Raw genomic sequence first — 20,699 nt, 5'->3', positions numbered from 1 at the left:
ATAATTACTTGAAAAATATTCATGGGATGGATGGACGGACTGACGGATGGACCTATGGACGGACGGACGGACAGACGGACAGACAGAGGTAAAACAGTATACCCCCACTTTTTTAAAGCAGGGGTATAATAAATATTTCCAAGGGGCATAACTCTTTTAAAAATATTGAGATTTCAGGAAATATTGCATACAAAAAATGCCAGTTTATAATGTTGTGAAATTTATCTAGTCGTAATTTTCACAATAATACAAACATTGCAAAAAATTCTGAATTTACAGTAAACTACTTCTCTGAATGTCACAAAAAAATGATATGTTGTTTTCAATTGAATTAGTAGAGCAATATCTGTATTTGATTATTGACTACATGAACACTGCATACGGAATTTCATTCTATATATGTCATTTAACTTTTCCAAATGTAAGAAATGCTATTTTCCTGCAAAATATGAGGCACCAATGGTGAAATAAATTTGCTGCAAATTTTAGTAAGAATTTTCTTTAAAACAAGCATGGTGATACATTGTCAGAGATTGTTATAGTACAACTTTGTTGTAGGCTTATAAGTTATCCAAAAGTAAAGGTGAAAACATGTAACATAACGATCAATATACCAATTCTGCCATTTTTTTTAAAAATACACTTTTAAAATACCTTAAATGCAAGATTTCAATCAACATACTACTAATTTCGAATTACAAATAAACATATCACAAATTTACAAAATTACAAATTACAAATTATGAAGTACATATCACAAATATACCATTCAGCAAGTATGGAAAATCAAAATTACTCTTTTGAGCCAAACCCATCTTGACATGCATGTACACCGGTAATATTTTTTAACTCTTCTGGTAAAACTTCAATTGTTGACCAAGCAGAAAGTTTACCTTCTTAAACCTGATCAATGTTATATTAAAATTGCTGACTATTCTCTGGAAAGTTTTAGATGATTTCATTTATATTATGCTTGCAGTTGTGCATTCAATGTAAACATGGTAAATTCATAAATAGTTCATAAAATAACTAAACCTGTTTGAACAAGGTTAAATTCATCTTGGCTAACATCAGTTGATTCTAAGTCAGATGCCAGTTCTGCATTGCCAAGGTCCACCTTGAGTGCCTCCAGAAAAAACTGATAATCTTGTACACTTCTGATCTTAGCTATTAGCTTTCTATTCATTTCAGCTGACACTCCACTGGAAACAATTTCTGCATGGTCGTCCGGTTCTAAAACTCCCTTTGATATCAATAAATCAATGACCTGTCTTACATTAGATAAATTCTGAATAAGATGGTGGTAGTTCTTTTGTAACCTGACTGAATGGTTCCCTGTAACTATAAATGTATGAACACTATTTTAAAAGGTATAGGTCACCATCATTATTTTTCAGAAATATGTGGTAATAAATAGCTTCGCGGGGCTCAGCTGGATACGACCGCAGAGGTCCAACCCTGAACAGTTGGGGCAAAAATGGACACAATATTGCGTTTGATACAGGTCTGAATTTGGATTGTAATTAAATATTTGACACATAATAGGTTTCTGACACAGAATTACTGTAGTCAAAGAACTTAGAATTGGTTATATGATTTGAATTTATATTAAATTTTTTGCTTTTGTGCAATACACTGTGACTGCGAATTGACACCCCCCCCCCCCCCCAAAAAAAATAAAAATTAAAAGTTTGCGTTTGTGCAATAAACTATGCTGTTGCGTAATGAACCCCCCAACCCCCGCAATAAAAATCCCCAAATATGTGAAGAAATTTTGTTTAATTTCTGAAATCTGAAATGAGAAAAAATTGCTCCCCCCTCCTCCTTTTCCAAAAAAAAAAAATCTTTCCCTCAAGATATGCAAGTTTGCAACCATAATTACCCATTTAAATACAAAAGTCTTAAATAGATAATTTAAAAGCAGTGTAAGGGAGGTAATCCAACATTGAACAATTTTGTTTTTGGATTACCTCCCTTACACTGCTTTTAAATTGTCCATTAACCAGGAAACCCTTGTTTTTTCCCCTTTTTTCCCCCTTATTCCTATACGGTTTGAGCCATAACCCCCCAAAGCCAATCCTAACCATCCCTTTGTAGTATGGTATAATTTCAGAGAGATCCATACACTTAAACACAAGTTATTGTCTGGAAACTAGAAAAATGACTTTTTTGGCCTTTTTTTTGGCCCCTAATTCCTAAACTGTTAGGACCATAACCCCCAAAATCAATCCCAACCTTCCTTTTGTGGTTATAAACCTTGTGTATAAATTTCATAGATTTCTATTAACTTATACTAAAGTTATTGTCTGGAAACCAACTGTCTTCAGACGACGTCGACGACGACGACGACATGATACCAATATACGACCACAAAATCTTTTTGCGGTCGTATAAAAATGGAGAATGTGTCCATGGGGACACAGATGATGCCCCCACTTGTATACAACATTATAAAGGGACATAACTCAAGAACAATAAAAGTGACGCTACCCAAATTTGTACTTGATCTGAGTTTTGTGGTAATAAGTATTGTGTATAGGTTTCATAATGTTTGGTTGGGGCAAACTTAAGTTACAGAACGGAAACTAAATATTTTGCATTTTTTTTATTTATAAAGGGGCATAACTCCATAATGATTAAAGTGACGCCACCAAAATTCAACTTGATCTGTGTTTTGTGGTAAAAAGCATTGTGTATAAGTTTCATAACATTTGGTTGAGGCAACTTAAGTTAGAGAACGGAAACTGAAAATTTGCATTTTTTTCCATTCATAAAGGGGCATAACGCAAAAATGGTTAAAGTGACCCCACCAAAATTCAAGCTTGATCTTTATTTTGTGGTAATAAGCGTTGTGTATAAGTTTTATAACATTTGGTTGAGGCAAACTTAAGTTAGAGAACGGAAACTAAAAATTTTGCAATCTTTTCATTTATAAAGGGGCATAACTCAAGAACGGTAAGTGACACTACCAAAAATTCAAACTTGATCTGTATTTTGTGGTAATAAGCATTGTGTATAAGTTTCATAATATTTGGTTGAGACAAACTTAAGTTAAAGAACGAAAACTAAAAATTTAGCAATTTTTCATTTATAGAGGGGCATTACTCTAGAAAGGTTAAAGTGACACCACTAAAATTCAAACTTGATCTGTGTTTTGTGGTAATAAGCATTGTGTATAAGTTTCATAACATTTGGTTGAGGCAAACTTAAGTTAGAGAAAGGAAACTAAAAATTTTGTAATTTGTCCATTTATAAAGGGGCATAACTCTAGAACAGTTAGAGTGACGCTACCAAAATTCAAACTTGATCTGTATTTTGTGGTTATAAACATTGTGTATAAGTTTCATAACATTTGGTTGAGGCAAACTCAAGTAAGAGAACGGAAACCAATTTTGTGACGTACGGATGTACGGACGTACGTACAGACAGACAAGGGTAAAACTTAATGCACCCTCCGCTACGGGGGGGGGGCATAAAAAACTTATGTAGAATATATTTGTAGAAATCATTCTTTGAAATACATATGGCTACAACTTATTATTATTTTTAGTTAAGCATATTTTCATAGTAGGTTAGTTTTGAGTTTGCTTTCAGTAACTGTAAGCATTCTTTGATATGGTATAAATTCATTTAAGATTTGTTTCTAGTACTGGTGTTTTCATTATCTTTATACTGTAATTTAAGAGTAAAAGTGCTTTTCCTGTACTAATCATTTTTTATTGTTTCTTCAATGTACCTAGTGTTAATCCAATATTCTGAATAAAAAGGTGGGGATCGATTTTTTTTTTAGTGTTGTCTCATTAGTATTAATAAAACACTGCCTTTAATTCCTACAAATAATCAAAATGTAAAGTAAGTACTCACTACTTGACTTAACTATGGAATGTGAAACAACTTCATGATGGGAAAGTTGTTGATCTTCCATACATTCTATTAGGTCTTTAGAACAATTAGAACAATTAGGAGACTCCTTAAGAACGTCTAATAATACACTGTAGGAATCTTGTGGTGTGTGAATTAGAAGGTCTAAGATACATTTGTTGCGGTCAGATTGTCTGGGATAGTGTTCTATCTCCGCTCTGTCTTCTATCCTGAGGATACATTTGGAAATCAGTTTATCAAGAACATCTTTATCTAGAACGGTGTCTTGTATAATCTTATCATAGAAATGGTACAATCTTGGGTGTACTGGAAAAGAAACAAAAAATGTGGTTACCATGGTGATCTAGATAGATATCTAAGACAGTTTTGTCCACTATGGTGTCCTGTAGTACAAAACATGTATACCATCAAAGAAATGAAACGGTTTTTGGCAGACTAGAAAATATACAAGTTGCTATCTTTAAGAAAAGGAAAGCAATAGTGAACCGGATTGGTATTTTGGTTAAATAGTTCAGAAAACAAATATACATGTGAATGCATGTTTTAACTTCTCTCATTATATGAGAAGAACTCTTACCATGAAATCAATCCTGGTTTTTGTTGAGGTTCGTGTTGGTCTGTCTTTATTTTTCTATATTGTGTTTTGTGTTTGGTGTTTGTCTTTTCAATTGTTTTTAGCCATGCATTGCATTGTGAGTTTGTTTTTTCGGCTTATGAGTTTCGGTATCTTTTGCCTCTCCTTTTCTCTGACATGAACATTACCTCTAGGTTTCAAATTTGGATAAAATCCCATCAAAGCAGCATTACAGTGTGAGGTAGGTGTTGTTGAATTTTCTGTTATATTGTAGTAACCGAACATTTGTTGATCAAAGCAATTCATTATGGCGACTCACTCCTTAGATACATCATGTTAACCGTGGATTTGCTGGTAAATTTTAGCCAATGAAAATAACTGTTACATTAAAATTGCATAAGAATTCAATATAACTGCAAACACCATTGCCAAAACCAAACAGAAATGACTTTTCATCATTCGTAGCTCAAAACAATTTGTCCTTAATGTTAACTGTATGTCTGGAAATAAACATTTTGCCAGTTTCCACTTCCGTCTTGTTTTACACCAATTTCAAATAAATGGTGTTACCCGAAATATGAAATCAATTGCCTTTATTTGGAATCGTTTTTTTTTTTATTGATTTGCAAATATTAATTTAGTAAAACAGTGTTGGCTTTCTATTCAACTGTCATTTAACTTATGTATTCTCAACTTTTGTCACTTTTTTTTCTGTTCTTTAAGTTATTTATTATCTTATAACAGAATGAGTCTGTGCTAGATAAGTAATGTATACCTATTAATTGGCTGAGTAAATCCCATTCCTCTGTTCTGAGTTTGTCCTTCAGTTTATCTTTATAATCACTGATAGCTTGGACAAAACCACCTTTGTAATCTCTGTCTATGACGTGTTCAATAGCCCTAGGTACAGTATATAGGACAATATAGGCTGCTTGTAATCGGTTGTCGTCTGTTGGTAATCTGTAAATATAGAATATTAATAGTAACGTTTAACATAAAGAAGGACATGTGCTACATGTTTTTTTGAACTGTAACAAAAATTTTACGAAATTGTCAATAATACCTACTAAATTTTCAATATATATATATATATGTACAATCTATATGACTATAGGATAAAATATAATTGATAGATAGCAGTAATAGAGGGGGACCAAAAATCTCCTTAGATATGAGATGTGACAATGCTTAATGCTTATACAATTCATTCCAACTATCATTCACTTATAATCAATGATTCCCTAGACCTTAAACAGATCTAGTCAAAAACTTATTTTTTATGCTGCGGGAAAACAGCATGCCTAAATTTAGCCTCCGCAAACTTTGTTTTAAAGGTGTCTTATTTTACTGTTTCATCATTTGTTCCAATTAAAGTTAAACTTCAAATTTGTATTTCATCTAGTATTTAAATTTGTGGTTTTCTTCTTCCTGAAAATGTGTATCCCATGAATATCAATGAAACCACAGTACAATAATACTGTAATAGATTATCTTTAGTTTGATATCACATGCACTAGTAGTACTGGATTGGTTGATTGATTGTTGTATGCATTTGATCCATTGGTAAATATTACATGTGTTTTCAGAACGAGAACAAATTTGACCTTCAAAGAGTTGTTGCACAGGTTTTTTTGAATTTACAGAAAACGTATCACTATCCCAACATCAAGATTCAGATATAAGGATATAATAGTATTCAGACAAAAAGTGGCTGCATACTTATACATCCCCCGACTACAAACAGGCATCAATCTAAAACAAAGGTTTTATTGACCCATGGGTAAAGTCCAGATATCACTATACTTTTAAACCCCCAATCAATCCTTGGTGTCTGCATGCACTGGATATTTTATATTCTGAAAACCATTAATGCACCAACCACATTTTCATAAAAAAACACCAAAGCAGTGGCCGTTTTGATTTAAACAATATTTCATTCAATAAATCAAATCATGATAATATATATAAGAAAAAACATTATAACAACTGGATGCAGAAACAAGCAAAATTGCTTATTTCAATCTGTCTCCAAAAAAATAATGACATACAACATAATGAATACTTGGAGCATTCTCTGTCAATTTTAATAAAGTAAGAATAGGTAATACAAAATAAAATTGATTATTTTGTAATTTGAAAAGGAAACATAAAGGAGATAAAAATAAGAGAATGAAATGAACTTAATGAAATGCAAGGAAAACATAGAGATTTATTTCGTCTTCAAGTTATTGTTCCACTACTAAATTGTCTATTCTACTTATTAGTACACTTGGTACAATCAACAACCTGATAATAAATTGTTCAAATGAGGCCTTTGAAAATAGTGGAATTAATTACTTTTGGAGTGTCAAAAACTGGTTGGAAGTACTTGATAAATTGCATGTATATATTGGTGATTTTTCTACCCTATATACCACTTTGCCTCATATTCTTATTAAGAAAAAATTCACACACCTAATTAAATGGGCATTTAAAAAGTCGGAATGCGAATACATATGTTCAAACTCCTTAAGGTCATTTTTAGTAGCAACAAACAAAAGAACTATGTCAATTGGACATGCTTTGATACTATATCTGCCCTCGAATTTTTACTTGATAACATTTTTGTTCGCTTTGGAGATTCCGTATATCGTCAAGTTATCGGAATTCCAATGGGAACTAACTGTGCACCACTTATTGCGGACCTTTTGTTTGTATTGTTATGAGTTACAATTTATGACTAAAATCAGCAAAGACCCATCGAAACAACATCTGATACAAAAAATTAACAATACTTTTAGATATTTGGATGATATATTGGCTCTCAATAATGACGACTTCAGTATGTATACTAAAGAAATTTATCCTGTTGAACTTACTTTAAATAAAGCTAATACTAACAATGACCACTGTCATTTCCTCGATCTTGATATCTATATCATTAATGGGAAGCTTAATACAAAAATTTATGATAAAAGAGATGATTTTTCATTTCCTATCATTAATTATCCATTTTTAGATGGTGACGTTCCCTTGTCGCCATCTTATGGTGTTTATATATCTCAACGTGTACGATTCGCTCGTGTATGTAACAACGTATTAGATTTTAGCGAGAGAAATTTATGTATTACTGAAAAATTATTACACCAGGGTTTTCGATATCATAAACTAGTCAAAACATTTACTAAATTTTATTATCGGTATAAGGACATCATCCGTAAACATAACTCAACATGCAGATATCTTATACGTTCGGGTATTTCACATCCAATCTTTTATGGTAATATTCTTTACAAAGCTCAAAAATGTCAGTATTCACCTCAAAAGCTAACAAAACCTTTAAAAAGACTTATTCAGAAGGGATATAGTTACGATACTGTTGTCAGGTCAATAAAGATTGCATATTTTGGCTTTAATATTAATTCACTTATAGGGTCTTTGCATTGGAATTAAACACATTTATTCTAAAACCAGTTGTTGGCATGACACGGGTTATGTTCTTCTCATATATTTTATGACGGTATAATAATAAACCCCAAACAGGAGGGATTGTGCCTGATATTCATATGATGAAGACATAATCTTTTAATCAGTTTAACTGAAGTCTGGAGCTGGCATGTCAGTAACTGCTAGTAGTCTGTTGTTATTTATGTATTATTGTCATTTTGTTTATTTTCTTTTGTTTCCTATTCTGACATCGGACTCGGACTTCTCTTATACTGAGTTTTACTGTACGAACTGTTGTGCGTTTGTTTTTTCTACATTGGCTAGAGGTATAGGGGGAGGGTTGAGATATCAAAAAACATGTTTAACCCGGCCAAATTTTTGCGCCTGTCCCAAGTCAGGAGCCTCTGGACTTTGTTAGTCTTGTATCATTTTCAATTTTAGTTTCCTGTGTATAATTTGAAGTTTAGTATGACGTCCATTATCACTGAACTAGTATACATATTTGTTTAGGGGCCAGCTGAAGGACGCCTTCGGGTGCGGGAGTTTCTCGCTGCATTGAAGACCCATTGGTAGCCTTCGGCTGTTGTCTGCTCTATGGTCGGGTTGTTGTCTCTTTGACACATTCCCCATTTCCATTCTCAATTTTATATGAATGACGCTTTCATATCATGGTACGTGTGAACCTAATTTACTTTCAATATTTATTTCTGTACCAATACAAAGGAGTTTTTCTTCATCAGTTAAACATCTGACCCAAAAAGCAAAATATTTACACTAATATGTTGTGGGAACCTTTTTATTTTGTTCTAAATTGTCTAATATCAAAGGTATCATATTCTATAGCTTCACTGTTGCAGGGAAAAAATATTAAGATTTAATTTCTCAGATATTTTGACATAATAATGCTTTATATTATGGTTATGTCTACTTCCTACTTAACCTGGTATTTGTTCACGAAGATAACTAGGTGTTTTGTCATATATTTTGAGTTTAGTGGCCATTCTATTTTATTATCACTTCATCTATTGTGATGACAATGGTTCCTACACAAATTGTTCTAAAACTTTGTATGAGCTCAATGTTAAAACAGGACTAATTGCTTAAATCTCAAATTAGACAACATAAGAGCACTATTGCATACTTTAGACAGAACTATTTTAATTCTAGTTTCACCCAAAAAGAATTTTATCAATCAACAGAATGAACACCCTGAAATGTCTCCTTGCTGAAGAAATAGACAAAAAATTAGTTGTCAAATTGACAGCAAACTAGGTTTTCTCTATTTTGAAAGGCGCTTTAGGCTTGTTTGACCTGCTACATTCTACGCCTTTTTTCCAATCAATCAAGGACAATAACTCCTGAACGGAAAACCGCAAAATCGTCAAGATCAAACTTGACCACCATTTTGTCATCAGTAAGAACATATTGAAATTTTAAGAGCATATATATTGGTTAAATTGTTCATAAAATAATTGCATGGAAATGACATAAAGTACCAATTTTAATCTATCAAGAACCACAACTCCAGGATAGCACAAGTGAAAATCATCAATATCGAACTTGACCTCCACTTTTAATCAGTAACAACATATTAAAATTTTAAAAGCATTGGTAAATCTGTTCAAGTAATTGCACAGAAACAACATAAAGTGCCATTTTCCAATAGATCAAGGACCATAATTCCTGAATTTGGGTAAAAGTGAAAATCGTCAATTTTGAACTTGACCTCCATTTTGTCATCAGTAACGTTAAATTTCATAATTTGAAAACCATTGCATGCTATAAGGGTTCATAAGATAATTTAAACGGATACGCTGTATAGTGCAATTTTCCAATATATTATGGACCATAACTACTAAACGGTAAGGGTGAAAATCAGCAATATCGAACTTGACCTCCATTTTGTCATAATAATCAACAAATCAAAATTTGAATAGCATTGGTTGAACGGTTTATAAGTTATTGCAGGAAACTGTTGGCAAAACCTAGTTAAAATAATATGTTGACAAGATTTCCACACTTCAGGGTAATATATCCCAGCCGCTTTGTAACTGTGCAATATAATAGCCTCAAGAGTAGACCATAAAACAATGGCTACATATATAACATTATCATTTCAGTTATCTTAAGAGATCTAATAAGTAACTCAGAGGTGTTCTCTGCAAACTTTTGTACCACATGTTTAATAAAATATTTTGAATATTAAAGTTTGTCCACTGACATTTTGTTTGGACCAGTTAATAATTGTCAGCAGAACAGAAATTCAAGTGAAACCATCCAAGACCTTTGCACTTAACTCTGTTACGTTTTGATATTTCCATGGCACATGTGGTCATTATGTGAATATAAGAACTACATGAACTATTGGAAATGTTTAGCATAATACTTAAATGTATACCTCAATTCTTCTTTTCAATAAATTCTATTCATGCAATTATCTATTCATCAAAGTTGTCATGTATTTTTATAGTACGTCATTTATTTAAGTAGAAAACATGATTTTATTATGTCCCTACAGAAGGTTTACACTATCTTTGTAATTATGTCCCTACAGAAGGTTTACACTATCTTTGTAACTTGCATTATTCGTTCAGCATTTTCTACATAAGTAAATACCTGTACCAAGTCAGGAATATGACAGCTGTTTTCCATTCTTTAGATGTGTTTGAGCTTTTAATTTTGCCGTTTGATAAGGGACTTTCCGTTTTGAATTTTCCTTGAATTTCGGTATTTTTATTTTACTCTTTTTCAGTTTAAGTGATGTGTAGTAAAATAACTTACCGCTGTGCTTTAGTCGACCTAAAATGTCTCCTTCCTTGAGATTTTGCTAAAAAAAAATTGATAATTCCTACTTATTATTTATATACTATATATATATAAATAACCTTATACTTTAGCAACAAAGTTAACTCAAGAAGCAAGCAAATGTATTAATATTAAATCTTTTCATGATCAATTCATCACAAGTACCATAAAAAAGCTGACCTTCATGCCCAGTTTTCATTATTCAGCATTCATTATCTTGAATCAATTGAAGCTACATTGGAAATACTGAGAGATGCATTTGTAGTTTGTTAAGTCGCATTATAATGATGTATCCACTTTTTACAATTATCTCTATACATATACATATATTCTCTATTTACAGAAGAGAATAAATCAGTGTTAGATAAAGAACTGTGAAAGTTTTAGATTAAATCAAATCTTCTGCAACAGCTTTTGCTTTAGAAAAAGTATTTCTGTGTCTGCAGAGCATATAGTAAACCCAATTAAAAACACTATTGAAAGGAAACATGTTATCATATCTGCAATGAATAATACATGTAATAACCCAAATAAAAATCAGAAGATAGGAATAAAGATATTAATTGATGGTGAGCTCTCACTGGAAAATGAAGGCAGATTGCTGTCTGATCATTGTAACATTTCCCTTTTCGTTAATGCAAATGAAGAAGCATTGAACAATAGTTCATGGTTGTATGTATTTCATAATTAAACACAATCGAAGAGAACATGAGATTTTTCGAGCGAAATATTATTCCTTTTCTAATATGACTGTCATAACAGACATGACAGCCTTTTTGATGGGTTGTTGAGGAACTCAGATATTCAAGATATTTTAAGGAACACACTGGTCGACAAATGTTGATGCAAATTGACCCATTGTTTCAGAGGTGAAGATTTTAAACATTGTTTTAGTATCCTCAGGCTGATATTTGAAATTATTTTTACTTTAACTAAATCTTTTTGGTTTTGTACAGAAATAATAAAATAAATAATACCTGTCTTAGGACTAGATAATAAATTTGAATCTGTCTGAATATTTTGAGACAGGTCCTTGTCTCTCTCATCTACTGACTGGACTACATTTTCAAGTGATTCTGTCTTTTTTGACTTGGACCTGTCAATGTTGTCTGGCTTGTATACTGACTGAACAACATCTTCTTCAGATTCTGTCATTCTCGACTGAGACCCGTCCTTGTTGACTGGCTTGAATACTGCATGGAACACATCTTCACCAGATTCTGTCATTCTCGATTGAGTTCCATCTATTTTGGCTGACTTGTTTACTGATTGGACACACTGCACATGTGGTTCTGAAAGGTAAAAACTCAAATATTTAGCATCCTTTATAATGAATTAATGAACTTAGTATCTTTTATGATATTTAGGAACTGAACTTGACCAAAACATTGATCGTTACATTGCTGAGAGTAAAAGATATGCCAAAGTTAAGTGACTTTTGATTGGAGGATGATGTATTCTCACACTGTATTCTATGATTGTAGTAGGAACTAAAACTCAGCTCAGATGTAAAAAAAAATGCCTTTGTCAATGAGCTGTTAAGTAGGTCAGATTGACCTGACCTATATCTTTTATAAAAAAAAACTGTTCCAGACACCAAGTTAAATTTTTAGCATAATATTTATCATGATAATGATAATGTATATAAAAGAACTTCAAAATCCAGTGAACGATCAAAGATTGGTTATTTACCTTCACTTCATACAGCTTTTCAAAATATATTTGCACACAAGGTCAACTAGATATATATATATATATATATATATATATATATATATATAAAACGTCTAGATATTTGTCGATGAGAGCGCTGGATCTACGTCAAATTTTGAAATTTTAGAATTATACAAGCGTTGTTTTTTGGTTTTAAATTGTAAATCTGTAAAGATTGCTATGGTTAAATCAGAATAGATTGATATAATTCATTTTACATCATCATAATCATATATATATAACTGATGAAGGATATCTGTTATCCGAAATATTTATAGATATATATATTGAATGTTTCTTTTTATTCAATATTGGTGTTGTTTTGTACACTTTTTAGGCGTATATATATATATATTTACATGTTTATACTAATCAGTTCTGTATCTACCAGTAATGTACATTTGTGACTAACAATTTATGATATATTCATTGTTTACAATTATTCAATACTGAGTAGCTAGAAGTTCGTAACTAAAAAATGGATGTTGGATATATGCAAAATTGACAGCACCTCAACCATACAAAAATGTCAACCAAGAATTCTTTTAAACATTTACATCATTTATACATGCCTTATTGCTTATTGCATGATAATCTGTGACAGTCTTTGTGAAAAACTACACATCTCAAGAAAACTTATCTTATCTTTAATAACTGAACAATTAGTGAGACAGATATTACAGTAAGTTGAACCCTGTCTGCAGACATAAATGTGCATCTACTATGATTCTTTAGACCAAAGATAGTACACAGTGAATAATGTAACCTCAGAAGAAATTAACTATTGCACACACACTTTATCAACATAAATATGAGGTCAATACCAAGAAGAGTGACTGACCCTTATCAAATGAACATGAACAACTGACACTTAGTCTACAGACAAATCCTAGTTCACCTACTTTAAACCTCCAGTGCAGGAATTGGGGTTTCCAGTCCTGTAAGTATGCCATGTTGACTTATTTGAAGATACTATTTTGCTGAACATTTTTGTTATTTACAAATTATGGATAGGATTTTAGATTCTGAAACTCTTGACACCACAATTCTAACCAATATAAGTCTGTGTCTTGCTTATTACTCATAAAATGGCCTGTCCCTGTTCATCCCAAACCTTTATAGTTTAGATGATTTTTTTTTTATTTTGGTATATTTTATCTGTCTTTTCTTAGTTAAAATTGAAAAGTTGAAGGTCTTAACATGTCGGAATCATGTTTGAAACACAAATGCGTGCTAGTTTAAAATTAATAGGCATGTAAAACATCCATGGGCAGCATATCAAAAAAGGACTCACCTTTATTTCTTTTACTGTTATATCTGTTTCTTTTATATCTTTGTCTCCAAAAGTAGATGGTTATCACCACTGACATTAAAACCACAACTCCAGTTATTGAAGCAGCTCTGAAATTAATTTTAATAGAGATTGTAAACATTTTATCATTAAAGAGCCTATATGGCATACCTAATATCTTTGTTCAGTGTTATGAATGGTCTTTCGCAAAACCATTATAGTCTATTAAGCCTCTAACTTTGATAGCAGTTTACCCTTTATGACATGCTACAGGTTGTGCAAAATTATCAGATTTTTAATGATTTACATGGGGTAATTTGAATAGGATTCCATGAACCGTGTGTCTTGCCTGTGATTGACCCTTTCAGTGATAAAGTATAATTTTGGTTGCCAAAAATTAAGTCCCTTTATCAGTAAAATACAAATAAAAATCCAATAATCAAATTGTTTTCTTTGGATGCTTTTTCTTGATCTCGAAGAAGCTTATTTACAAGTTTCATCACATTCCTAAGTCAGTAATGTCTAAAATATGACTTTATGCAAATGGTAACTACAAAAAAGATTCGCTTATCAGTAGAATAAGAAAAAATGAAGAAAAAAAATTTCTAATGAATTTTACATATCTCTTAATCATAAAAAAAAATTCCGCCAAAGATTCGTAAAATTCTTTGAAGATTTAAAAAATGTGTTGATGTCTAAATAAAAATATAGCACTAGACTGTATGACTGCAAAAAAAGTCCTTTCATCAATAAAAAATGGGTAATGAAAGAAAGTATTTTCAAAATTGTACTGTGGATATCATAAAAAAATCTTTGTCCAAGTTTAATAAAATTGAATGATTGTTTGAAAAAGTTATCGATGTTTAAAAAATTTAACCACAAACTGAACCTAGAATGTAGCCTCTGCTGCTACCTCTGCCCTTCACAGAATGTAATCGCACTTTGTCTCAAATCTGTGACTAAATGTTGCAGAAAGTAAGTTGAGTGTGAAAAAAAATCATCTTAATGATAGTTTTAAAATAAAATATGATAAGTTGGCTCTTACGATATGCTCTCAGAAAATAAAAAAAGAAAAATAACTCCAATAAGGACTCAACTGACGATTTCAACCATAAGACTTATTTGTAGAACTTCTGATCATTTTTGCAATTTAAAGTTTCTCTCTATCTATCATAGTTTTCAAGATAAAAGGCAAAAATGAAAAAAGTGGTAAAATTTATCATTATGGGCAATAACTCCTACAGGAAATCGTCTGACAGTTTTGACGTAAATGGACAATTGGTAGAGCTCAACTCTCTGAACAATTTTAATCTGTTCAGATTTCCTCTATTTATAACGGTTATCAGAATAATAGACAAAACTTGCATTTTACCCCATATGTTCTATTTTTAGCCACATCGACCATCTTTTTTGGCAGGCGGGGTAATCGGACACATGTTTAAAACTAAATACCCTAATGATGATTGTGGCCAAGTTTGATTTTATTTGGCCCAGTAGTTTCAGAGGAGAAGATTTTTGTAAAAGATTACAAAAATTTACGAAAAATTGTTAAAAAGTGACTATAAAGGGCAATAACTCCTTAAGGGATCAATTGACTATTTTGGTCATCTTAAACTTATTTGTAGATCTTACTTTGCTGAACATTATTGCTGTTTACAGTTTATCTCTATCTATAATAATATTCAAGATAATAACCAAAAACTGCAAAATTTCCTTAATATTAGCAATTCAGGGGCAGCAACCAAACAACGGGTTGTCTGATTCGTCTGATTATTTCAGGGCAGACAGATCTAAACCTGATGAATATTTTTACCGCATTGTCATATTTGCTCTAAATGCTTTAGTTTCAGAGATATATAAGCCAAAAACTGTATTTTACCACTATGTTTTATTTTTAGCCATGTTGGCCATGTTGGTTGGCAGGCGGGGTAATAGGACATATTTTTTTAACTAGATACCCTAATGATGATTGTGGACAAGTTTGGTTGAATTTGTCTATGTAGTTTCAGAGGAGAAGATTTTTGTAAAAGATTACAAAACTTTACGAAATATTGTTAAAAATTGACTATAAAATGCAATAACTCATTAAGGGGTCAATTGACAATTTTGATCATTTGACTTATTTGTAGATCTTATTTTACTGAACATAATTGCTTTTATAGTTTATCTCTATCTATAATAATATTCAAGATAATAACCAAAAACTGCAAAATTTCCTTGAAATTACTAATTCAAGGACAGCAACCCAACAACGGGTTGTCGGATTCGTATGAAAATTTCAGGGCAGATAGATCTAAAAATGATGAATATTTCTATCTAATGTCAGATTTGCTCTAAATGCATAAGTTTCAGAGATATAAGCCAAAAACTGCATTTTACCCACATGTTCTATTTTTAGCCATGTCGGGCATCTTGGTTGGCGGGCAGGATCATCGGACACATTTTTGAAACTAGATACCCTAATGATGATTGTGGCCAAGTTTGGTTAATTTTGGCTCAGTAGTTTGATGATTTTTGTAAAAGTTAACAGACGACGACGGACGACGGACGACGGACGACGGACGACGGACGCCAAGTGATGAGAAAAGCTCACTTGGCCCTTTGGGCCAGGTGAGCTGAAAAGAGGAAACATTTCTTGCTTTAAAAGACAACAACTGTTGGATGCTTTCATGTCTTTGCATTGTACCTTAGGAGGAGAAACTCTGCAACTAATACTAAAATAATTTTCTTCTGCAAGATTTTTAAGTGGTCAGGGTTTTCTTTGAAACTGAATATAAGTAATCTCATATTTGGTCCAAAAACTGGTCTGATTAGTCTTTCAGATTGATCTGAGTTGGCTTTCAAACTGGTCCAAGGTGCTTTTTTTACCTGATTCAACGAGACCATAACTGCATTGGACAGAGGTGTATTCCAACACGCAACTCCTATACCATTCAACATCTGCAAAAACGAGTTTTTATGAATTTGTGGAATTCTCCCATTATGGAAAACGCTAATTTCTTTACATTTAAAAATTAATGTGATATAAATAACATAAGATTTCTTACATTTCCCATTCAGAAAATCTACTGTTACCAGTGGGATCATTGGGTTGTGTAGCACTTGTATCTGAAATCAAAATAAAGTATAACATTTATTTAGCATACATAATTTGTTTGTCTTCTTATTCAGAGGGACAACAATCATTCTCCTGAAAGTGAAAAAACACTACCTATAGTTTACATGTTTTAGTCGAATGAGTAAGCGTAAACCAAATTTCTTTATAAGGTTTTACTTTCCAAACAGTTAAGTTATGCCTCTTTCAAATATTTTTGTTGATTTCTTTACACTGTAGGGTTCGCATTAAGAGTTATAGCTAAGGTAAGAGTTAGAGTTAGAGGTATTGGTTAGAATTTCACACTATAAAAATTATTTTCAGAAATAATTAATTTTAGGCAATCTCATCATTCTGCAATTTTAAGAAACACTTATATGATATTATTATAGCTTGCATGACATGGTCCCCCTCCCCCTTTTTGACTTTTTCTCTCTATTACTAAATTACATATTTTCAAGATATCTAATAATTACTGGCGTTTTTCTCCCATGTATTTATCCCCCTCGCAACACCGTGCTGGGGGCATAGAAACACTAGACGTCCCTCCATGTGTCCGTCTATATGTCTGTCCAGACTAGTATGCACTCTCATGTGTACAGTTTTTATGAAATGTATATCAAGGATAATATCAGCAATATCTTATATGGAAAATTGCTTTTTATAAATGATCTCAAGCCTAAATTTCTTGTAACATTGGTATGACATTTATATCAACGGTTAATATTAGGAATGCCTAAATCAAATTTAATAATCAGCCTTCATCAACTATTTTTAAAGGATTTATAACCCTTGTAAATGTAAATTGTCTAGATAATTGCATTGTAAGCTCTCGTCAGTCTACATTTCTCATCTGATTTTTATAAAATGTATATCAAAAGGTTTATATCAATAATGTCTTAGACGAGTTTGAAAGTCAGTGTCAATCAAGCATTTTTTCAGGAGTGCCTTGGAAATGTAACTTGAATAGGAAATTGCAATGTAAGCAGTCTCACAACTACATTTCTTGTTGAATTTTGATGAAAAGGTTTATATCAGCATAATCTTGGAATAGTTTATTAATAAGTGCCAATTAAAAAAAATTGTACAGGAGTTATGCCCCTTGGAAATAGATATCATATTAAGTATAACACTGTTAGCAATATCATGCCAATAATTCTTGTAAGATATTTTTGAAAAAGTTTAAAAGAACCACAAATTTTTTTTAGAAGTAATTGTCTAGGAGACATAAAGAAATGTGCATTGAGAACAACAATTTTATACTAGCTATCCTAAGAATCATTCAGCATAACTTTGAGACTATATTTATAGACAACGAAATCAAAGGACGATAACTGCGTTCCCGGACAAGCATCAGCTCACGCCCCCACATTATCACTGGGCATATTCATAAGTTCATAGACTCAGCAGATAAAAATTTCTTGTGGATATGCACATCTACTTAGTATGTCCTTATTATCTAAAAAGTTTCATGAAATTATGTTGTGTGATTTCAGCGGAGTTGCGATGACAAACTGTTCCAGTAGCATATTTAAGCCAAAATTCTAGGTTCAAAGGGGCATAACTCCTGAAAAAAAATTATAATTTCCTGTTGATATGCACATTTGCATAGTATGTCCTTTTTATCTGAAATGTTTCATAAAATTCTGATTTGTGGTTTTATAAGAGTTTGATGACAAGAACAGGACTGACAGACGGGTCAAAAACATTATACCAGGGTATAATTATAATATACTAAAATCCAGATACTGACATAATGCAATATTCACAATCTGTCCAATCAATTATTTTGATTTTGAGGTCAACGGTCAAAGTCACATAAATGTCTTCATAATACATGTTATAACTTATTACCGTCAAGTGACTGACCAAATATGAAGTGGTTATATGAGGTGGTTCCTGGGAAATAGACCATCAAAGTGAATGCAATATAGCGCCCATGTTTACAGCTGGGGTATAATTTTCAGTTAATTAGAATCATTTCCTTTTAAGCTGCAGCATTCCACAAAAAGTAAATAAACTGAGACAGTTCTAAATAGTACATGCTGTACAACTGTTGATACTGTTTTTATTTGTATTTTCACTACGGTTTGACATTCAATATATACAGTAATCATCTAATTACCTTGTATCATATGACTGCTAACCACAATCAGGAATAGATGTAAATACGTCATGTCTAAAAAATATCTAAAAAATATTTTGTTAAATAAAAATAAACTATTTATTTAATCCATAGATTTATATCGATGTATATACATTAAGGAAACAATCTCTTTTGATGAGCAATGTATTTGATAACACATCATTTGAAGCTCGAAACAAAACTTCACGAAACTCAGTGGTCATGGTCATCGTCATTATACAAAATTTTCCGAAGCACCTGAGATCACCCCCAGTTTTTAGTGGGGTTCGTGTTGCTTAGTCTTTATATTTCTATGTTGTGTTTTGTGTACTGTTGTTTGTCTGTTTGTCTTTTTTAGCCATGGCGTTGTCAGTTTATTTTCGATTTATGAGTTTGAATGTCCCTCTGGTATCTTTCGCTCCTCTTCAGTGACTTGTAGTTCCTAAGAAAAATGGTAAAAAACGTTTATAGATATGACTATCATGTGTGAGAGAATATACTTACAAATATATATCTAGTATATATTAACAGGAAAGTGATGAACAATGGATGTTTGTGGGGGTGGGGGTTGGGGAGTGGGAACATCACAAAGTAAAGCATGCCCAGTTGATCTTGCAATATATCAAACGTCCAGTAAACTCAATATGGACCAACTCCAAACGTCCAGTAAACTCAATATGGACCAACTCCAAATGTCCAGTAAAACTAAGAATGGACCAAATGTCCAGTAAAACTACGAATGGACCAAATGTCCAGTAAAACTTAGAATGGACAAATGATTCAATAAAACTTAGAATGGACCAAATGTCCAGTTAAACAAAGAATGGACCAAATATCTAGTAAAATTTAGAATGGACCAAATGTCCAGTAAACTTAGAATGGACCAAATGTCCAGTAAAACTCAGATTGGACCAAATGTCCAGTAAAACTTAGAATGGACCAAAGGTTTAGTAAAACTTAGAATGGACTTAATGTCCAGTAAAACTACGAATGGACCAAATGTCCAGTAAAACTTAGAATGGACCAAAGGTTCAATAAAACTTAGAATGGACCAAATGTCCAGTTAAACTAAGAATGGACCAAATATCCAGTAAAATTTAGAATGGACCAAATGTCCTGTAAACTCAATATGGACCAACTCCAAATGTCCAGTAAAACTAAGAATGGACCAAATGTCCAGTAAAACTACGAATGGACCAAATGTCAAGTAAAAACTTAGAATAGAATGGACCAAATGTCCAGTTAAACTAAGAATGGACCAAATATCCAGTAAAACTTAGATTGGACCAAATGTCCTGTAAAACATAGAATGGACCAAAGGTTTAGAAAAACTTAGAATGGACTTAATGTCCAGTAAAACTTAGAATGAACCAAATGTCCAGTTAAACTAAGAATGAACCAAATATCCAGTAAAATTTATAATGGACCAAATGTCCAATAAAACCTAGATTGGACCAAATGCCCAATAAAACTTATAATGGACCAAATGTCCTATTTAACTCAGAACTTAGATATCATTGCATTAGATGAGTAGGACCCGTTTAAATTTCTAAGCACTTCAGCTGAACATTGTTTTTTGGTAGGGTTCATGGTGCTCAATCTCCAGTTTTTTGTCGGGGGTTTATTTGATTGTAGTTTGACCTTTGACCATAAAGTTGTCTATTTACTCTTCAACAATTCTGTTAGTACATTTTGTATCTCAGTGACTTTTGAGTATAAAAACATTATATGATGATACAAAATAACTGCTTTGTCACTACTTAACGAAATAAAAAAAAACATACTTATA

At 32.0% G+C, this 20,699-nt stretch overlaps 1 protein-coding gene and 1 long non-coding RNA gene across 2 annotated transcripts in view; both read right to left on the bottom strand.

The window, feature by feature from the left end:
• The window catches only part of LOC127705092 (uncharacterized), a 189,936-nt gene that overhangs the window by 21,356 nt on the left and 147,881 nt on the right, over window positions 1-20,699 (bottom strand). The window lies entirely within an intron of this gene.
• Window positions 13,695-16,801, bottom strand: LOC127705099 (uncharacterized). Its single transcript, XR_007983645.1, has 2 exons — window positions 16,739-16,801; window positions 13,695-13,801 (listed from the first exon to the last, which is right to left on the bottom strand). It is a non-coding gene; the product is annotated as an uncharacterized LOC127705099 (long non-coding RNA).

This window comes from Mytilus californianus, unplaced genomic scaffold (assembly GCF_021869535.1).
Source record: "Mytilus californianus isolate M0D057914Y unplaced genomic scaffold, xbMytCali1.0.p SCAF_6, whole genome shotgun sequence".
Lineage (NCBI taxonomy): Eukaryota > Metazoa > Mollusca > Bivalvia > Mytilida > Mytilidae > Mytilus > Mytilus californianus.
Note: the sequence above shows the minus strand (reverse complement) of the source record. Positions and strands in the feature narration are given on the sequence as shown.